Here is a 20,761-nt window from a genome sequence, read left to right as displayed (position 1 = left end):
GTGGATGTGTGTGGCCCCAGTTCAACTGATAAACAAACAAACAAACAAACAAACAAACTGTCTTCTGTTCTGGGAGTTGAGTCACTGAGCCCCTAACCTAAGTTGAGGATACGGAGGGAGAAAAAATGGAGAAGAGGAGAGGCTAAGAAAGAGATCAGAATAAGGAGAATACAGCAGAGCCTTCATCTGTAAATTGTCACTGTCAGATGATATTTCTAGTCCTTTCCAACTCTATTGTTCTACATCAGCCAGAGACATGAGACCAGAAAGAGGCAGCTTAGCTAGGAACCATGGACCACAGGATAGGAGAAGGAATGGGCATTTCTCACCCTTTCTTGAGTAGTGCAATTAAGTGCTTTCATGAATTTGTGGAATATGGACAAACTCAGGTCGCTCCTGTAGACCCGCAGCCTCAGGCCTTCTGTACCCTTTTCTTCTCCATGTCTTATTTATTCCTGCTACATTCAGCTGCCCTCCTGCATTTTTGTCATTCTAACAGAAAAAAAAGAAAAGCTTTTTTTTTTTTTTTGGCTCTTAAAGCATTTGAGTTATTTAGATACTTTCTACATTGGCTCTTGCTTTCTGGGAAGGCATTTTATAAACCTACTGAGTAAACATACTTTTAAAGGATAAAGAGACAAACAGCCAAAACAATTAGGTTGAAATATAAAGTTAAAAGAGGATGATTTGACCTGAAGAAAAGGTTTGGCAGGAACATTCCTACATGAGTTCCATGAAAAAATACTCAAAAAATAAAACAAAAACAAACTGAGACCTCAGGAGGTGCAAATGCCACTTTTTTGGCAATGTGCAAATGGAATCTGAATGATGGGTCATAGTAAGAAAGTTCTAATTTATTGCTGTCATTTGAAATTTATAGTCCAATGATTCTATGAACAAATTACCATAAGGCAATGCATACTAGCTACTCTTTACCTAATTTGTACATGTGGCAGACTTTGTTATAATAAATACTACACTCAGCTAGGAGGAAAAACATAACTGGGTTGCTGTAGAATGAAATAAGTTACCGCTGAAACAAAGAATTATCACTAGAAAATTTAAAGTTGTTTATTGCAACTTTGCTGGAATATTTCAGATACAATACTGCTTGAGAGCAGGGACAAAAGCAGCCGCACTTTTTGTATTTCCACTCTTGGAAATGGTTTCCAAACAATTTCTCCTGCTTGCTTGTATGAACTATAGATGGCTTCGTCCTAGATAGCCTAAGTAATTTTTTTCTCACTTGTAGCCAAAAATAGATTCATTTTTATGAGTAAATCACTTAACTTCACAAACGCTGGAGCACTTGTTCCAGTTCTGTACTGTGAAGTGTTGGGTTGTCGGGCTGAGTCCCAAGAGTTATATTAGGGAAATACTTTCCTTTCAGTCACCATCTAAAATGGAACCATGCGTGTAAGTAGACACCTTGGTGCTCACATATTTATTTGCTAACTTTGTTCGGATTATAGAAGAAGCTGAATAAAAATATGAATGATACTTTTAAATGTATCACTTCCTGATACTATTATATATTCAATTAATGAATAGTAATAGAAACAGAAGAGTTGACTAATAATCATACTATCTTAACTGTTTTCCTTACTCAATTTAGAGACCCATATTCTTTGTCATTCCAGAAGGACTTAAAATATAGGTCTTATACAGTAGAACAAGAATCAACAAGTAGGGCTGGGGAGACTGCATAATGGTTATGCAGAAGATTTTCATGCCTGTGGCTCTGAGGTCCCAGGTTCAATCCCCAACCCCACTATAAGCCAGAGCTGAACAGTACTCTGGCTTCTCTCTCTCTCTCTCTCTCTCTCTATCTCCACTCAATATCTCTTTATATTATTGATAAGATAAATAAAATACTAAAAAAATAGTCAGCAAATAAATCATTTGATTTAGTCAAACTTGTCCTCTTCACAATGCAGAAATGTCTATTCAGGTCTTTGATGTGCTTCATTAAAAGTCTGCAAACCTGACTCATTTCTACCAATAAGTGGCTGGTTTAGCACTGTAAACAACCTCAACAAGGAAAGAAGTTCACATTCATCTGCTAAGTCAGGGGAAAATATAATAGTTCTTTATATCACCCACAAAAATTGAAACACCTTGGGAGTCGAGTGGTAGCGCAGCGGGTTAAGCATATATGGCACAAAGTGCAAGGACTGGCGGAAGGATCCCGGTTTGAGCCCCCAGCTCCCCACCTGCAGGGGCGTCGCATCACAGATGGCGAAGCAGATCTGCAGGAGTCTTTCTCTCCCCCTCTCTGTCTTCCCCTCCTCTCTCCATTTCTCTCTGTCCTATCCAACAACAACTACAACAATAAAATAACAAGGGCAACAAAAGGGAATAAATAAATATTTTAAAAAATTGAAACACCAAAAAAAAAAAGAAAAGAAACCATAAGTACTTTGCCTGATAGCACCTTCAAAGACCATGGAAATAGAAATTTAAAAACTGAAAAAGAGATGACAGTTTATAAGACTTTTTGAAAACTGTTTTTCAAATTCTGAGTGCTGCTGGTACTCAGTTCCTTCTGTTTTATTTTGTTTGCTTGTTTGTTTGTTTTACCAGAGCACGGATCAGCTCTGGCTTATGGTGTTGTGGGGGGCTGAACCTGCAACTTCAGAGCCTCAGGCTTGAAAGTCTCCTTGCATAACCATTATGCTATCTACCTCTGCCTCTAAGTTTCTTCTGTATGATTAGATAACCTGTTTTGGGCAATCACTAGTTCCCTCTGCCTCGGCTTCTCCTTTAGAAAACATGGAGGATGCTCTGATGAACATAAAGAAATGTTTTGCAATAAACTAGAAAGGAACAAGATATAAAATGGTCATTAATAATGGTTGAAATCAGTTAAGAAAGGAAAAGAGGGACTGGTACAGCACACACTCAACAAAATGAGGGGACCTAGGTTCAAGCTCCAGGGAGTCTTATGCAAAGACAGTAGCTTCATGTACCTAGAGCGGTGCTGTGGTGTCTCCCCTGACCTGATTTCACCCCCATCCAGTCCATATATATATATATATATATGGCAGTGGGGGCAGTGTGAGAAAAAAATGGGAGTGGGGGGAAGTGGTGGAATCATATAGTTACAAAGCCTCAGTAAAACCCTGGTGGGAGGGAGTTAAGAAATATGTAAAGTAAAAGGGTCAGGGGAGGGGATGGGATACAGAGATCTGGGGGTGGGAAGTATGTGGAGTTGTACCCCTCTTATCCTATGGTTTTGTTAATGTCTCCTCTTTTAAATAAACAAAAAAGAAATTAAAAATAAAGAAATATGTAACGGTGGTGCACCTGGTTAAGCACTCACATTATAGTGCACAAGGGCCCAGGTTCAAGCCCGTGGTCCCTACTTGCAGGGTGATAGTTTCATGAGTGGTGAAGCAGGGATGCAGATGTCTGTCTCCTCCTGTTTCCCCCCCCCTCCTCTCAATTTCTCTCGGTCTCTATTCAATAAGAAATAAATATTTAAAAAAGAAATATGTGATGATACTATCTTTTTACCATTACCTATTTAATTATTTTACTGGCGCTTGTGTGTCTATGTGTGTATGAATATGCATATGCTGCCTAGTATTAGGTTTTTTTCAATCCACTTATATTCCCATAATATATCTTGTAAGGCAGACATGCTAGCAATAGATCATCTCAGTTTTTGCTTCTTCTTCCCCCCCTAACCCGGCCCAGCATTATTTTTAGCCAGAGCACTGATCAGCTCTGACTTATGATGGTGCTGGGGACTGAACTTGGGACCTAGGTGCCTCAGGAATTAAAAGTGTTTTGCAAAACCATTATGCTATCTCCCCAGTCTTTCTCCTTTCTGTTCTTCTTCCTCCTTCCCTTCAGTTTGGGAATGTCTTTATTTTGCCCTCAATTGAAAGCTAGGTTTGCAGCATAAACATAGGGTCATTTCAGTACTTTAACTTGTAGACTTCTAGCCTCCACTGTCCTCTTGCTTTCCAGATTTTGTCTTTTTCTTCTTCAGAAAAAAAAAAAAAAAACTGCCTCTCTTCTATTTATGGTACTCCCATGATACACTTAATAGTAACTTATATTTTTCTGATGTCCTCATTCTCTTTCTTCACTATTTCTTCTGTTCTTCAGATTGCATAATTTCTTTTAAAAATTTTTAAATCTTTATTTATTGGATAGAGACAGCCAGAAATCAAGATGGAAGGGGGTAACAGAGAGGGAGACAGAGAGACACCTGCAGCACTGCTTCACTGCTTGCAAAGCTTTCCCCCTACAGGTGGGGGCTTGAATCCGGGTCCTTGCGCTTGTAATGCATGCGCTCAACCAGGTGTACCACGGCCCCCAGATTGCATAACTTTTATTGCTTTAACTTCCAAATTTGCTAATCCTTTTTTCTGAAACTCAAAATTCTACTGTGGAGCACCTTTAGTGACTTTCTCATTTTGGGTATTCTATACTTCAACTCCAGAGTTTCCACTTTGTAATTAGTTTTTAATTGTGGTGAAATAAACTTAAAATTAACCACTTTAAATGGCATGGTCCAGTGGCATTAAATATATTATAAATACATATGTGCACTGTTGTATATCATCATCCCGATCCCCCTACAGAATTCTTATCATCTTATAAACTGTACCCATTAGGTAATAATAGTAAGTTCCCATTCTCCCCTCTCCTAGCCCCTCGTATCCACTACTTTACTTCCTGTCTCTCTGAATCTGACTACTGTAAGAATGCCCTGTGAGTGAAATCATACAGTATGTACCTTTTTGTCACCACACTTTTTTAAAAAACAAAACAAATTATTTCTTATTGGATAGAGACAGAGAGAAATTAAAATGAGAGAGAAAGAGAGAGACAGAGACACCTGCAATCCTACTTCACCACTCATGAAGCTTTCCCCCGGCAGGTGGGGACTGGGGGCTTGAACCTGGGTCCCTGCACACTGTAATCTGTATGCTTATTAACCAGGTGCACCACCGCCTGGCCCTGTGACTGCCCTCTTTCACGTAGCACAATGTCTTATAGCCTGTGTAACAATTCACTTCCTCTTCATTCCAGTGTGTCTACACCACATTTTGTTCTGCTCGCCTATCAATGAACAGTGGTTGTTTCCACCTATTGTGAGTAGGGTCATTAAGATGGGTGGAGAAATATATAGGAGCTGCCATATTGTTTTGCACAGAGGCAGCCAGCCACACCATTTTACATTCTCACTAACATGCACTAAAGAGTTTCAATTTCTTTCTTTTTTTTCCTCCAGGGCTATCACTGGGGCTCGGTACCTCCATTACGAATCCACTGCTCCTGGAGGCCACCCTTTCCCCCTTGTTTATCGTTGTTGTTACTATTATTGTTTTTATTGCTGTCACTGTTGTTGGCTAGGACAGAGAGAAATGGAGAGAGGAGGGGAACACAGAGAGGGGGAGAGAAAGATAGACACCTGCAGACCTGCTTCACCACTAGTGAGGTGACCCCCTGCAGATGGGGAGCCAGGGGCTAAAAGTTTCAATTTCTTCAAATCCTGGCCAACCATGTTATTTTCTATTTTGTTTTCTCAAATAGTAACCATCCCAATGGGTATAAAGTGACATCTGATTTATAGTTCCCTAATGATTAGTGACTTTGAATATCTTTTCACGTGTTTTTTTGCTATCTGTATATTTTCTCTGGAGAAATGTCTATTCAAGTCCTTTGCCCATTTGCTGATGGTTTGTAGAAATTCTTTGTATATTCTCGGCACTAATCCCTTGTCAGATATATAATTTTCACACTCCCTTCCCCCTCACTCCTTTTCATTCTATTGTATCTTTTGATGTATAAAAGTTTTCAATCTGTATGTAACTAAATATATCTATTTTTACATTTGCTGATTATGCTTTGGTATTTATCTGTACTTGATTCTTCCTTCATGTATCTCTTGAGAGACAGTCTCTATTTGATGAGTCCTCATGCCTCTCTTGAATGCTTTCCTCTGGTCTTTGAATTTATTTATAATAGCTGTTTTAAAGTCTTAGTCTGCAGAATTAACTAGACAGGGCCCCTCAAAAGCAATTTCCATTATTCGCTTTACTTCTCTTGGGTATGTGTCATTTTCTAGTTTCATTACACGTCTCACAGTCATCTATAAGATATTTCACATTTTAGAGATCATATTACAACAACTTTATAGCCTCACCTTGAGAGGCTTGTTGTGTTTAATTGGCTGGACTAATTATGCAAAGTCCTTCCCTATAATGCTATTGATATTCCTGTTCATAGTCCCTGCTTCCTTGTTTTCATATTTTAGTCTGACTGGCTAGGAATTGGCAGATGATGTGCTTAAGCCCCCTAGGCTACACAGATTTTTCACCCTTTACCATGAACATGGGTGGCTTAGAGACTGCTTTCACGAATCAGGGAATAAAGAATGGTGTGAGGGTATGAAAACAAAGGGGGCAACAAAGGGTTTTCACGGAGGAGCTAGAATCACTATGTATCTGGTCAGTGCTCATAGTCACAAAACCCCAAGTATGTGTGAAAACCAGAAATGTATAGAAAAAGTGAGATTTTCTGGCCATAAGTGGTTATTTTTAAAGAATATATTTTTACTAGTCATTAAATAATGGTTTACAAACTTAGTAATTAACGGGAATCATAAAAACAAAATCTTTTTTATTATATGCTAAAAATTCAGACTTTAAAATAATCTACCATCCTAATACTTAACAGAATAATAGTGTCAAGCTTTCATAACTGATGAAAGGATGTTTCAAGTTAGAGGACATTTCAAGTCATTTTTCCTCAAGTAGATATTCTGGATTTATTTTGTTACTGACAAGTCTCACAGAAACTGAAGACGCCGATATTTAAAGATCAGGGAGGGACCAAACCAATGTAAACAAGGGTTGAGAAGACAAAAATCAGACTGAAAGAGGTACATAGATGGATACTCTGCTCTTTCTAAGTCCCTATGGAAATTTAACTGCACAGCAGGTTGAGGAATAAAGTGACAGAACATTCCAGCAGTTCTCTCTTCCTGCTGCAGTGAGCATCTTAACTTCAAGTCGTAAAGCAATCACATCTTTTTAAAAAGCCTTTTATAGGGAGTCGGGCTGTAGCGCAGCGGGTTAAGCGCAGGTGGTGCAAAGCACAAGGACCAGCATAAGGATCCCGTTTCGAACCCCACCTCCCCACCTGCAGGGGAGTCGCTTCACAGGCAGTGAAGCAGGTCTGCAGGTGTCTTTCTCTCCTCCTCTCTGTCTTCTCCTCCTCTCTCCATTTCTCTCTGTCCTATCCAACAACAACAATAACAACTACAACAATAAAACAACAAGGGCAACAAAAGGGAATAAATAAATAAAATAAATATTTTTAAAAAAGCCTTTTATAACAGATGTAATTATCAAAACTCTCAACCACCTCACTATGTTGAATACATTCATCTTATTAATTTTGCTTTTATTCTTCAGAAAAAAGGCAAAACAAGCAAACAAATACAGATAAATAAAAGAAAATAAATTCTGTCCAAATCTTTAAGCTCAGTCTTAGTCCATCTTGATATGGCTTTTGGAGTTTTATGTAGCTGTGTTCATACTGTGTACAGGAGAGCAATAATACAAATTATATACTTATTTCTACCACATAATTAAATGCAGGAGAAAGAGACAAGATGACAAAGAAAACTGTGAAAAGAAGAAAACTGTTTATAGAATGAAAAACACGATAAGAAGGAAACTTAAACCAGCTTCTGGGGGTGGGGGTGAGGGAGTGGCATACCCGCTTAAGTGCACATAGCAGTATACAAAAGGACCAGCACCAAGGACCCAGGTTCAAGCCCTATTCTCAGAAGTACTCTGCTATGAGAAGAAAAGGTTCTAAACCAAAAGTGAGGACAGGCCAATATATAGTACCTGTGATTAGGTTGTTCTCAGATTTAAAGTACCAAGTCTTTCAAGTTAGAAGTATCAAATCTATGAAAGTGGATTCAGTTCAGTCAATCTAAACCTCTATCCCCTAAGTATCCACTTATTTTAGAGTCAAGCTTAGGAACGCACTTCAATGACAGTCCCTCTAAATAACCATCATAAGTACATGTATATCCATGTCATTGTGCAAAGTAGGGTGAACAGTACTTTGCCTGTTCTTTATTTTATTAATTCCATTTCAGTGAGAGAGAGGGATGCAAACAAACCACATTACTGCTCCAATCTGGCTCAAGGTGGTACTGTAGGGGGGCGGAATCTAAGACCATGCTCTCTCCCCCTCCCTGGGTAGGTCTAAAGTTTTTACTTCAGATTTTCTGAAATCTTCTACCCGAGAACAAAAACAGTTACCCAAAATAACCTTCCGACTAAGGACTCAAGGACATCCTAGCAGCATTTGGCAGAAGTATCTGAGGGAGCAGTACTCTCTTCAAGTGCTGTCACTTCTAGTACACACGGGTGAGACATACTTTGATACTACAACGATGAGTGCTCTGGAAATACTCGCAGGTGGCCTGTTCTTTCTATCATCACTCCTAACTGTCACTTGAGATGTCTGAAGTCTTCAGCACATGGTTCTACCACTCATTACTCTAAACCTAAGATCTGGAGTGATGGTCCCTTATAAAATCTAAGTGGATTGTTAGAACAGCAAGAAATACTATTTTAATGTCTTAAAATACATTAAATTCCCTGGCTCTTTCTCTGTTCACAAATTAGCAATTAGCCTGACACTTTGGCTAATTTGACATCATTTTAGAGTTCATTCAACATCCAGAGTGACTGTGAAAGCAACCTGGCTGAATACCTTTAATAAAGCATAATTAACAAAGGTAATCTTTGTCAGTAACTACTGTCTGGTCACTGCTCATGGCCACAAAATCCCTACATTATCTATGTAGAGCTCTTCCCAAAGAGCCAAGATGCCAGGTATCTACCTTAAAAATAAACCCACTATTTCCATTAGAAACATAATGAATGCTAATATTAAAAACTAGTAAATGTAGGCAGTAAAGCAAAAAAAAAGAAGTACTCCTGGATTCTGGGTAGTGGCACACCCAGCTGAGTCCACAAAATACCCTGTGTGCAAGGACCCAAGTTCAAAACCCACGGACTCCACCTGTGGGGAGAGGAGGGGGAGCGTCAGGAGTGGTGAAGCAGTGCTGCACGTGTTTCTCTTTCTCCTTTATTTTCTGCTTCCTCTCGATTTCTCTCTATCCTATCAAATTAAAATAATAAAGGAAAGAAAAACACCCCTAGCCAATCAGTGTGAAAGGACTGTTGTTTTGGATACATTTGGTAGACAGGTTTGATGGCTGGGCACTACTTAACGTAAGGCACCAAGAGACCACTACCCAATTATAATAGTTATAAAAAAGAATTATAAGCTATTTTAAAAAAAGAGAGAGATTTTCCCCCCCCATGATCACATAAGGAGTATGTGCTCACTAAAGAAAATGAAAAGATCTAAAATGAAAGCAGCCAAAAAGAATGGGGGAAAAACATCACAGATCAGCTCATCTCTTAAGAGATGACCAAAGCTTACAATGGTGCACAGCTATCTTTTTCCATATATATAAATATCCTCCTGGGGCCAGGTGGTGGCACACCTGGTTAAGCGCACATGTTATAGTGCACAAGGAACGGGGTTTAAGCCCCCAGTCTCTACCTGCAGGGGGAAAGCCTCACAAGCGGTGAATCAGTGCTGCAGGTGTCTCTCTGTCTCCTCTCTCTATCTCCCCCTTCCTCTCAATTTCTGGCTGTCTCTATCAAATAAATAAAGATAAAAAAAAAAAAAGAAAAAAATATCCTCCTTTAAAAAATGAATTGAAGCTAATTAAACTATCAAGATTGCCTTGTTTAAAAAAAATCTGGTCATATGTTTACTTTTAAATATTTATATACATATTACTGGATACAGAGAAACTGAGAGGGGTGAGATAGAAAAGGAGAGAGAAAGAGAGATAGATACCTGTAGCCCTGCTTCACCACTTGTGAAGCTTACCCCCTGCAGGTTGGGGGCAAGGGGCTTGAACCTGGTCCTTGTGCATTGTAGTGTGGACACTTAACCAGGTGAGCCACCACCTGGCCCCTGTTTATTTGTTTGTGACGGAGGATAAAAGGTAAATAGGGAGAGAACAAGAGATAGAGAGACACCGGTAGCACTAGTTTCCACTCATGAAGCTTCCCTCTGGACTTGAACCCAGTAACATGCATGTTCTGCTGGGTACACCACCACCTAACACTCCCATTCATTTGTACTTTGTAACCTACTAGCTTTAGGCAGTATGACCTGACATTAGTTTCTTCTTTTTTTTCAGTTTTTAAAAAAAATTATTTATTTCCCCTTTTGTTGCCCTTGTTGTTGGTTTTTTTATTGTTGTAGTTACTATTGATGTCATCGTTGTTGGGTAGGGCAAAGAGAAATGGAGAGAGGAGGGGAAGACTGAGAGGGGTAGAGAAAGACAGGTACCTGCAGACCTGCTTCACTGCCTGTGAATCGGGATTCTTATGCTGGTCCTTGTGCTTAGCGCCACCTGCGCTTAACCCTGACATTAGTTTCAATGTCTGTGCAGTGTTGGAATACATGGCACCACCATAAATTCTTTAACCAGTATCTTATTAGGCTGCTTCTGGGGGATGTTTTACCGAATTCTTATATGGTCTAATGATAAATAAAGGAATTTCCCCCTTCTGTTCTGTTCAAATTTAATTTTTTTGACTGAACAACAGCAGTGAGACAAACTGTAGCCCAAACCACTAATTATTTTCATTTTTAGTTACACATATGTGGTCTAGATATAAGATTGATTTTAGAAACAAGATTATTTTTTGTCAAGATGAAATAGAAAAAGAATGACTATTCAGTCATTTGTCTTTGTGTAGAAATAGTTCTTTTTGCCTGCTATCATTAACAACCAAATCAATAAGCCATTTGGAGCTTTCCCTATTGGATAGTCATAGGATTAAAAGATATTTTATATTGAGACTAATTAGAGTATTGAAAATCAGCGCTTTCTGCCTTCTGGACTGATGAGACAAAGCTAGGTTACCAGTGTGCAACCATCACATCACAGGATCTCACACACTCTGTAAAAGAAAATGCAGTTTAATGTCTGAGGGGTCAGTTTTCTCAAGTAGGATGAGGTCCAAAGGTTGTGTAACATCAGTACATACACTTCCCACCTTTATCCCTCTGTCTCCCATTACAAGGCACTAGGATTTTGAGCCAGATGCCCTCACTTGTCTTTTCTCACTTCAAGGAATTTTTAATTTGCAAATGTGTAACTACAGTTGTAAAAGCCAAGGATTCTACTTTCCCCACTTTTAAGTGCTAGACTATTACAGCTACAGTTCTCTGGCCATAGTTAGTCCTATCTTCTTTTGAGATGACAAAATGCTACTTGTGTGGCACTTGTTAATCAGCACTGGCAAACATGTCCTCAAAAGAACCCTTTCTTCATTATCATCACAAAAAGCTGTCATTGTACTAAATGCTATACAAAGTATAACAAATGGACACACTTTCAGTAGTTTGTTTTCAATCTAACACACTTTCATGATGCAAAAGCACAAAGGAAAACCATTCAGAAGGGCAAAGATATAACTAAATGAAGATGTATTTTCACTGTGTGCAAAAAATGTTGGGTAGACAGGGTGGGAAAGGGTTCAGCTTGTCAGACCTTAGACCATCAACTTGCATGCCTGAGGTAGAGAGGCTGCAGGTTCGTTCAGTCCCCAGCACCACTGTCTGCTGAGCTGAGTCAAAGTAACTACTTTGACTGGAAAGGCTGAGAAATGCCAGCTTCTCACTATAATAATTTTAGTTACCTGGGAGAGGGTACTGCACCTGTGTCCTTAGATATTTCAGCAGAACAATTAGTCTTTCATTTTGCATTAAGTGCCACTCTCTGTGGCACTTGCTGCAGATACAAAAATGTTCAGATGAGACAGGTCTCCAGCAGAGACCTGACAAAGTGAGGACACTAACCTCCCACTAGGCCTCCTTCTCCCAGGATGTCATATGCGGAGTTCCCCATGACTGGGATGAGAAACGCCATTTGCAGACATATTCCCCTTCCCGTGGAAGTGACAAAGTTGGGAAATCAAGCAGAACCACATTTTCCCCACAGCTGCCTGTCTTTTGAAATGGGCTTCATGGAGAAGGTAACTGATCTAGATAACAGTCTGTGACAAGAAACAATCACGAGCTAACATCATCCTCACTTCTGTCCAACCTTTAGGTGGCTCTGAAAAAGGTACATGGGGCGGGGGTCTATTTAATAACGTGAGGCAAAATATTTCTGATAACTCAATTACCACTAGCCAATCTCATCTGACCCTTGTTTGAAATGGGTACTGTCTTCACTACTGAGTTCAGGAAATTGCAAAATTTCACAGTTAATTATTAATCTTCTCAGTGGCAAAAGGAAATCCAGAGCAAAGTCGGGGCTAGAAGGGACTTTGGGAGGTCATTTCTCTTTTGGTTTTAGAGAAAATATAAAAAATGCTCAAGCAAATATAAGCTCAAGTTTTTAGAGAAAATATAAAAAATGCTCAAGCAAATATAAGCTCGAGTTTTAGATAACTCCAGGGGAAAAGCTCCACATTTTCCAGTACTCCAAATCTCAATATCGTATCTTTTTTCCCCTTCTATCTCATCTAGTGACCCTCAAGATTTAGTGTGCATCAAAACCACTTTGTGGGCCCCAACCCCATAGTTTCTGGGTCCTGGGTGGAGCCTGAGAATGTGCCTTTCTCACAGATTCCCAGGTGGTGCTGAGGGCTTGGGAGCCAAACTGGGAAGACCATGGTTCTAAGGGAACCAAAGGGAAATAAATATTAATTGTCCACCATTTCTGGGTACCGAGACATACAAATACTTGAATAACAATTCATTTTTTCTCTTCCAATCTAAATAATGGATGTTCCCTAACAACTTATTACATGTATCATTTTTCTTTCTTTTTTTAAAAAAATATTTATTTATTTCCTTTTGTTGCCCTTGTTGTTGCAACATGTATCATTTTTCAACCCTTTAATCTTTTTTTTTTTTCTTTAGGTTCTTTGTTGAGCCCTCTCCAAGATACTTTTTAGTTATGGAGTCATGAACTAAACCCAGAACTTTAGTCAGAGACTGGCAAGGGTTGAGTATAAAGTGGAAAATGACTCACAGATTCATACAGTATACTCCAATTTATTAATCTTCAGTACCTAAGCTTGCCTTATTATCTCCCTTCTGATTCATATACTTCTGACTCCTTTATTAGTAATGCTTAGTTGACCTTAGTAATGCCTTTGTTCCGAGAAGCTCAAAGCACTTCATTAACTAATCTAACAGTTGACTCAACATCCATTAAGTAACTTGGTCAACTGAAAATCAGCTGAAAGAGGGAAGACATAGTCTGGAATTCAAATTCAGATGTCTATCCAAATATCATTATAGAGAGAGAGATACTTTCTTAGATTTGTTGGACATTATATTCCTTCCATATAATAATAATAGCCAGTATTATTATTAGTTGTTATTTCAGGTGCTCGTGATAGTACTACACTGGACAGAGAACTGGAGCTGCAGTGAGGCTCCTGGGGTCAGTTTCTCACTCGTCTCCACCACTTCTCCCACTACGGGGTGTCAGGGGGAGAGGGGTAGGAGGAAGCAGTGCCCCAGTGGCACTGCCATCTGTCCTAGTTCTGTTTGGCATATAGTCAGACAAAGTGAAAGTTAACCCAGAAACAACCCAAGACCCACCTCACACCGTCTTCCCTTTTCTTCCAATTGATTTAGTGAGCATGTAGGGCCCAGTCCCTGTGTGCTGCCTAATTTTAGCACAGGAGTTCTTTGAGAGTAGGAACTATGCTTTCTTTGTTCACTGTATGTGCTCTGGGGTGCTAATACATGCTAAATAATAACAGTAGGCCCAGTATTTCCAGGAGAAATCAGCATCCTCACTGAGGGTCTGATCCTGTTACCAGATACTGTGTACAAGACAGGCAAAGCAGAAACCTTCCTCTGCTCACTGTTCTTTTCAATTTCGATAAAACAGTTTAAACCAAGTATAACAGCCTACTGAAACAAAATTTCCTTTTGAGAACATTCTAGAGTTGTGGGTTTCAGCTATAAGAGCACTTGCATCTGGTTCCAAACAGAAAGGCAACCTGTTACTGTGGTTCCCATCTAGCCCTGCAGATGTGTGATCTACAAAAACCACATGCTGATAAAGGAAAGAGAAAAATCCTGCTTTCCTGAAGCAGGGGCCGCCACTTCAGATCAGAGGGTTACAACCTAGGAATAAAGTGACAGTAAAGAAATCTATGGAACCAGGAGCTGCTCTGAATAAGAGCTCTGGGTCTACAACTATTTTAAGAAGGAAAAGACCAAGAGTAGCAGGCAAGCTGCCACTGAAAGATCTTAACCAGGACTGCTCAGATATGCACAAGTTAACCGTAGTGCGGAGGGTGGAGAGGAGACACAAACACCTCAAAGAAAGGCTACATTACACAAGTCATGAGCCCACAAATTCTATAGGCTACAAAGATGTCCATATGTCTTGGCTTCTGGACACTCCATTTGTGAGTTTGAATTGAGCGGCTGGGATTTGTCAGGACCAAGGTCATAACTCATCAACTGTCTCCACTCAAGAGGGAACCATAACCAGTATCCTTTCCAGAGGCTCATGGGCAGTGGAGAGAGTCACAGCACAGCAAACACCAGAAAACTCCACACTGACTATTGAGAATTAAAGCCATCTCCTCTTCCATTCACTATATCACTTTCTCACAGCACATAAGTCATAAACTCAAACACTCTGGAAGTGTTTATGAGCATTTCTGCAACTTCTTCTAGAAGAATAAATGCTTCTGAGGGTGGGGATACAGAACTTTGGTGGTGGTGTGGAACTATACATTATAATCTTACATTGTTGTAATGAACTATTAATAACAGATAAAAACAAATTTAAATACAAAAATGCTTCTTAGCAATAAACACCTACAGAAACTCAGGTTAAATTTAAAAATGAACAAAATATTAGCAGCTTTTCTGTTTTGTGGGATTAAATTACGAATGATCAAATGAATAACAGCTGGAAAAAGATCTAATAAAAAAATTTTACTCCTTTAAAAACATTCCACCAAGACTCTTATGGCATCATATTAACAACTAAAAGTAGAAATAAGTACATTACTCATATGTTATGAAGCACATATTGGAACAAAGTCTGTATTTTGAAGATGGCATTGCAGGTTTCTGTTATAATCACAATTAATCTGGACTATGAATGTCTACTCAAAAAAAAAAAGTGGGCTTTAAAAAGTTTCCTTCTAAAAATAGTCCAAGACTCAGTTCTATTTTCCCTTCTTACATTCTTTTCCTACTAAATGTACTAGAGAAACATTTCCTTTCATTGTTGACACCTTAAATCACTGTATTTAAAATCAGACAACACATAATAACAAATAATCCTTAAAGAAAGCTTTTCAAAATGGGAAAATGAGTAAGAGAGAGAGAGAGAAAGAGAGAGAGAGAGAGAGAAAGAGAGGTGAGTACCTGGTAAGCAGTTATCATACCCCCTATTAAAATTGCTTCAGTAGAATCAATGTTCTTAGAAGGGACATAATATACCTGTTGATTCAGGAATCTGTCTGATCTGTGTTACAAACAGATTGTCTGCCATGAAACACACTTTGAACTAAGTAAGGTGATCAGAGTTAATTTAAAATGTTCAACATTGAAATCTTACATTTTCTTCAGTCTGAATTAAAGCTGACAGTGACTTGCTCAGTTAAGAGTAGTTAAGATTAGAGAATGTCATACCCTTTGGTTAATTTTCAGGAGATATTTCCAATTACTTTCTAAAGCCTTCTTCCTAAATCTACTTTTTTTAACAGTTCGCTTTAGCAGTGCACTGATCTATTTTTAAGTGCTAAATCCTCCTAAAAAAATAAAATATTGCCCATCTATACATTTTACAAAACAACATTTGGTTTTTCCCATTATTTCTGTAATAAACGTGAGCTCAGGGTAAATAAGATATAACAAGAATACACTTTAAAACTTTCCCCCCTAAACATTAGGTAACCTAGGAAAATAAAGCTCAATGGCATAACTATTTCCACTCATCAAATATTTTAACAGATAACATAAGTAATTATTTACAGATTGCTTTTGTAAAGATAAAAATAAGAATCGGAACACTATCTCTTGGGAAAACTGAGTAAAGCATACTTCTTGCAGTACAACATATACATTAAAAGAAAAACCTGTTTGCCACCATTCTTAGAATCCTCTAAAGAATCCACTCCTAATGTTTCCGGTTTACCCAACAGACAAACATTTTGGTGATAACATCATTCAGAAAAAAGATTTAAGGAGGAAAGAAAAAGAGAAACCATAAAATTTTACCCAGTACTCACAAGTCCTTTCAAAGGGATTCTGAACTGCAATTCTTCAGGAGGTTGCTCTCTAAATTCTAAATACAATCTGTGGTTCTAAAATAGATATCCTATCACACTAGGCTGAGAAGTCACATTTCAGCCTACTAACTTCTACTTGGGTAAACAGTTTTACAACTCGGAGAACAAACCCTGGCTAAAATTAACTGCACCCGCACAGCAGGCAGGAACTCGTTGACTTGCATCATGTGCACCGGGATTTATTCACTAGGACAACACTGGTGTCCTCTTAGTGGGAAATTTGGCTAAGGGGCGTGTTCTGGTGAACAATACACAGCATCATGATTATGCAAATTACTGAGTTCAGTCCAAGTACTACTAACTTCTTGTAAGTTGTTTTCGCAAGTACTAACAAGGAGAAAAGAGCAAGCTTTTTCACAACAGGCATTCCCTTGACTTCTAAGCACATTCAAACCCAACAAAACTTTGGCAACAAGGTGGCAGTGCTGTGTGCTCTTCACAAGGAAAAATGAAGTAGAAGAGCATACAGTCAGATGAGTTAAGTTGGATGATTCGATGTGATTCAAAGTGACATTAATTCAGCACCAAATACACATGCCAGTAAGCCTGTTATGCAAGCCTTTTTTTCTTGGTAAAAATAAACTAAAATTTCATTGACTTGTTTCTTGGCTTCGTCATCTGCACTTCCCAAGTGCAGAAGAGGAGTGGCTACAACGACATAGGTTACTAATAAATTACAACTGTGAGCAAATATCTCAAATATTTGCAAAAGTCATCCTCTTTGGTAAGGAGTATTTGGAAATGTATGCAACTACCTAGTTGACTGGAACTGGTATAGTGTTCTCCAAAGGTACTAAGCCATACAGCTAAAACGTGTGGAAGGTCAAGTTTTAACAGCTGAACTCAAGCATACAGCTGATATTTGAAAGCTATTTAGAGTAGCAGGAAATTTTTCTTTAAAAAAAAAAAAGAAATATTCTATAGGTATAGTTCTATCAAAGACTACTGAACCCATGATGGTTCAGACTACCTTGTTTGACATTTAATTTCAGGTAATATACACTGGATACTTTAACATGGCACGGCACATTTCAAACACCAGTCAAATCTCCAATCATCTCTGGAAGATGCCACTGTTCTCATTTTTAAAAAAACAGATGGACAGGGTCAGGGCACTGGTGCACCTGGTAAAGCAAGAATGTTACAATGTGTGAGGACCCAGTGATACCCCCAGGCCCAGCTGGAGAGGGAAAGTTTCACAGGCAGTGAAGCAGTGCTGCAGTTGTCTCTCTTCCTCTCTCCCTCTTGACCTCTTCCTTCCCTATTAATTTCTCGTTTAAATAAAATATAAAAAAATAAGGAAGGCTTCATTGAATGTCACTCTAAAAAAAAAAAAAACCAAAAAATGATTGGTAAATGAAAATTCAAGGACTTGCCCAACTCTCCAGATTAACAGATTCCTCCATTCTCTCACCCTATATAACCCCATAGGTCTTTTCAGTCATTTGTTTTCCTAATTAAAAAGTGATCATGACTTCTAGAAACTTTTCTTTAAATCCCAAGTCCCAGGTTGGAGCTGGAAGGGTTTGCTCCTTGACTATTACAGGTAAGTATGTGTTAACATTCACCTGGAAGGCCACCTGCTTTGCCATGCATAAGATCCAGGTTCAAGCCCTGGTACCCCAGGAGGGAGTGCCATGCCAGTGAGGGAAGCTTCAATGCTGTACTGTCTCTGTCTCTCTCTACATATATACACCTGAAAGAACAGGCACAAAGCAGTGATGTCCTGGCAATGACCAAAAAAGAAAATAAACAAAATAAAACCAACCATGGATCCTTAAGTCATAGCTATGTGCTTATAAAGTCCTATCCACTTGTGGCATACATGCCCAAAGTGGCAGGTGGACTGATTTTCATTGGCATAAGCCGGTCACCACCAGCAAAATCCCCTGCCTAGGTTGTCTACAAAAACTGCTGGCTGCTAGTTTGGGATTCCACTCCCACTGCCCAACCAACTCTAAACAGTTATAACTAGCATCTGCTCCACCCCTGTGAAACAGAAGCTGGCATGCACTCACTACCACCCCAACTCAAAAGTCATTGGAGGTGTGCATTTCCCACTCCGTGTCAAAAGCAAAGACATCAGTACTTAACTATATATGGCTAACTTCTGATTTATAAACCAGTGATCTTCAGCAAACTGACTGGAATTCTTAATGCCAAAGGAGAACATAAAGGTTACTTTCTGACACACTGTTTTTGACGATTATCCTTGCCCTATTACGTAACAGTTCAGTAAAAGAGTCACTGAACAAAAATATTACTTCTCCCCGAAACTAGAAAGTGTGAAATGCACACTACCAAGCTTATGTGTAGACTTTAGCACTGGAGAAAAAACAAGATGGATCCTACACCCACTACACCAAAGACAGGGGATGCTGAGCAGTTTTCCAGTTCCTCCTGTGAACTATGCTGAGTACATGACTCTGCTGTTTCTTTCAGCAGCAGCCACACCTGTCCAAAAATGCGAGAACCAAAACATTCCAAAGAAAATAGTGTAGCCTCTGTATTAGTCACTCTACTGCTTCCTTTTCATTAGTGAAAATAATTTAAGAGTCAGCTGCACTTATGTTCCAGGGATACTAATGGCAGTAGCAGAAAAAGAAACCTATGTCTATCTTTAAATACAAGTGTATTCTTCCCATTTATTCTCAAGAATTTGTGTGTGGGTGGGGAAGACTAGGCACCCTGGACTGTGCAAGTGAAGTGTAGTGACTTATGGAATCTTGAGTTCAAGAAAAGAGAACAATGAATAATTTTAAAGAATTATTTAGTGAACCCATCAATAAACTGATTTGAACATCAACCCTCTAGAGCACATAAAATTTTCTGGCAGTCACAGTAAGAAAAAAAAACACACACACAATTAGCTTTCAGTAATCTATTTTTATTAAATTCAATATGTCCAAGGTACTGTCACTGCAATATGTAATGGATATAAAAGGAATAGTAAGTTGGTAAGACAATTTGGAAAGCAGAAGAATTTTGAAGAATCAAGACAGACTGTGAGGAGAAAGGGATACAAAGGAGAACAAACAGACCAAAATAGGGTGTGGGAAAGAAAAGAATCTCTCTCTAGGTATGGAATTCAGTTACAAAATCACGTAACAATGGCAGCTGAGACCTTCTGAAGTAAGATGCTGGGGACAAAGAGAGAAAACAGTTTCTGTGTGCAAGCAGCCCATAGTGCAGTAGGGGGTCAGACCCATCCAGCAAACACAGCATCCAGTAAGTGTGAAGGCACAGTGATAGGCAACATGCTAGAAGAGCACACAGGTGTCGCGTGCGTGTGCGTGCATTTTATTTGTTTTGTTTGCAAAATACATTTTATTTTCATTTTAACGAGAGAGACCAAAGCACTGCTCAGCTGGCTTATGGTGGTGCAGGGAACTGAACCTGGAACTTTGGAGCCCAAGAGTCGTTTTACATAACCATTATGATGTCTCCCCCATCCCAGTTTATTTTTATTTATTTTCCCAGAACACTGCTCAACTTGACTTATGGTGGTGCTGGGGACTGAACCTGAGACATTAGAGCTTTGGACATGTTAGTTTATTTTATCAGTGAAGGCCGCTTTATAAATGTTTTGGAATATTTCAGGATTCTGAGTTTTAGTTTGGAAGCTCAGAAGTTCAGTTATTCCAAAATATTTTAAAATTAGAACTAGATACAATCTTGTGACCTATTAGTCACAAATAGCAAAAAATGTTAAAAATTAGAACTAAAGCTAGCAGTAAAGTTTCCATTTTCAACTATTTATCATTTTCAAGTTTAATCTAGTTCTTTGCTCAAGAGAGTGAAGGTAGTTAAAGTAAGGGAAAGAGTTGAAAGGGGGAAAAATTCACACTTCATGAGGGCTGACAGCTTGTCAGTAGGTGATATAAATACTCAAAGGATTTTTTTTCTGCTTTGAAAATGGGCTAGACAGTGGCACACTGGGTTGAACGCAGATGTTACAGTGCACAAGGACCCAGGATCAAACCTCCAGTCCCCATTTGTGGGGAGGAAGCTTCATGAACAGTGAAGTAGTGCTACAAGTATCTTTCTCTCTCTTTATCTCCCCATTCCCTCTTGATTTCTCTCTGTCTCTACCTAATAAGTAAATTTAAAAATAAATAATTTAAAAAATCTATTTGGGAGGGGCCAGGCGGTGGTATACCTGGTTAAGCACACGTATTACAATGCGTAAGGATCTGCGTTCAAGCCGCTGCTCCTCACTTGCAGGAGGAAAGCTTCACTACTGGTGAAGAAGGGCTGGAGGGGTTTCTCTGTCTCTTTATCTCCCTCTCCCATCTCACTTCCTCTCTTCAATAATAAATAAATAAAAAGATTTTGCT

The 20,761-nt window shown here is 39.0% G+C and overlaps 1 protein-coding gene across 4 annotated transcripts in view; it reads right to left on the bottom strand.

Annotated features, from left to right (window-relative positions):
* Positions 1–20,761, bottom strand: part of SLC20A2 (solute carrier family 20 member 2) — a 103,108-nt gene that overhangs the window by 48,683 nt on the left and 33,664 nt on the right. Inside the window, exon 1 of one of the 4 annotated variants that reach the window (XM_007522750.3) lies at positions 16,365–16,602. The exons of the other annotated variants lie outside the window; for them this stretch is intronic. The gene's annotated coding sequence lies outside the window, so the exon portion shown is untranslated. Of the gene's footprint in view, positions 1–16,364; positions 16,603–20,761 lie in introns of those variants that run through there. 4 annotated transcript variants of the gene reach the window in all.

This window comes from Erinaceus europaeus, chromosome 2 (genome assembly GCF_950295315.1).
Source record: "Erinaceus europaeus chromosome 2, mEriEur2.1, whole genome shotgun sequence".
Classification (NCBI taxonomy): Eukaryota; Metazoa; Chordata; class Mammalia; order Eulipotyphla; family Erinaceidae; genus Erinaceus; species Erinaceus europaeus.
The sequence above is the reverse complement of the archived record's forward strand: the minus strand, read 5'-3'. Positions and strand labels throughout refer to the sequence as shown.